At 28.7% G+C, this 1,682-nt stretch overlaps 1 pseudogene across 1 annotated transcript; it reads left to right on the top strand.

Annotated features, from left to right (window-relative positions):
• The first annotated feature begins 737 nt into the window (after positions 1-737).
• On the top strand, positions 738-1,474 carry LOC146886727 (uncharacterized; annotated as a pseudogene). The gene is made up of 3 exons (XR_014994300.1): positions 738-837; positions 930-998; positions 1,165-1,474. The product of XR_014994300.1 is annotated as an uncharacterized LOC146886727 (transcript).
• Positions 1,475-1,682: the final 208 nt, after the last annotated feature.

Below are 1,682 nucleotides of genomic sequence, written 5' to 3'. Positions count from 1 at the left end.
ACTTTCCCTGACATATATAAAATGTATTATTTTCTTTAACAGTTATATATAATATCAAGAAAAAAAAAACATTTTTCTCGTAAAAATGTTATTTATTTATTTATTCAATTTACTACTTGCATACTACTTGCATACTAAATTGTTCTCTTAAAAAAGAAAAATTATTTAATCGGTTCCCACTTAACTGGCAAATACCTTGTATAAAAAATTCACTTCTACGACAAATGTGATCAAATACATATAAAATTGTCAACTACACAAATTTTCTAATTCAATTATGATAATTTATGACAAATGCACGTATATTACTTATTCTTACTTTTATATATATATATATATATATATATATATATATGATCTCTATAATTAATTATATATCTTGGATAGGTTGATAAATGCACATATATTACTTATTCTTGCTTATATCCAAATATTAAAAATCAAATTAAAATTTTCCTATCATTAGCACATAAGATTGGAGCTCATATGGGAGATTTGAATGATAAATGATTGAGTCTCCTCCACACACATGTACTTGTTGATCATAAGTGCAAAAACCACTTTCCAAAATTGGCTTGACATGTACCTTGGAAACACAAGTGAAGGAGAAAAAATATGAATCACAAATTATGCAAGAAAATTTGAGAATAACAAACACTTGTTGAAGGATGCAATGCATTGAGAAACTATATAAACTACAACAAATAGTGAGAAAATATGCATAAGAAAAACTAACATTGATTAACAACACTTGATTTTTCATTCACAGATTTGAAACACAAGATGGACTCCCAAAACGCAAGCTACAACGCTGGGCAAGCCAAGGGCCAAGCTTAGGTCTACCTTCAACCTCTTATCTTCGTAGCATTTTGATGTTAATGCATGCTCAATATTCAAAAATCATTGACAAGATTTTTATCGTATGACAGGAGAAGGCTAGCAACATGATGGACAAGGCTAGTGATGTTGCTCATTTTGCTCAAGACTCTATGCAATAGGTTCTTCTATGCTTTATTTCTCAAATCAAATCATGTTGTAACATTCATGTTTAATCCATGTTCACAATAATATTCATATTGATATATCAATATAAAGAGTTTTGCATGGTTGTGGAATTAGAAACTAAGATGCATGATAAAAGTAAGTGTATTTTTTTGTGTATAGGCTGGGCAACAAATGCAAGAAAAGGCGCAAGGAGTTGCTGATTCTATCAAGAGTGCTCTGAATTCAAAGAATTAATGAAGCTAAATGGATCGTTAATTATGCTCGACTTCCCTTTAATAAACCTTGTTCGTGCTCATGCTCGCTGAACTGTTCTTGTACTCCTTAGTATATATTGATGTATGAGCTTTCATATGTAGATTTATTACTTTGTGCATATTGCAATTATTGTATTTCATACCAATTATGGGTTTAAAATATGTTTATTAATAATACTTTGGAATCAGAAAGTAGCATTTAAATTGTTATGGAATGTATAATCCGATAGATATACGAGTGCAGTAAGTGTAGCTATACCTTAGTTAAATATAACAATTAAATTTTTGTATACAATATGTACTTTATGAATTTTAACAACCTTAACATCATTATAATTCAATGTAGGATTTGGGGAAAAATATGGATTAATAGTTGAAATGTTTGTTTTAGATTTGACCATCGAAAAAATATAGTTTGCCTTT

Source organism: Vigna unguiculata, chromosome 4 (assembly GCF_037176805.1).
Source record: "Vigna unguiculata cultivar grain cowpea cultivar isolate G323 ecotype 2 chromosome 4, ASM3717680v1, whole genome shotgun sequence".
Classification (NCBI taxonomy): domain Eukaryota; kingdom Viridiplantae; phylum Streptophyta; class Magnoliopsida; order Fabales; family Fabaceae; genus Vigna; species Vigna unguiculata.
The sequence above is the reverse complement of the archived record's forward strand: the minus strand, read 5'-3'. Positions and strand labels throughout refer to the sequence as shown.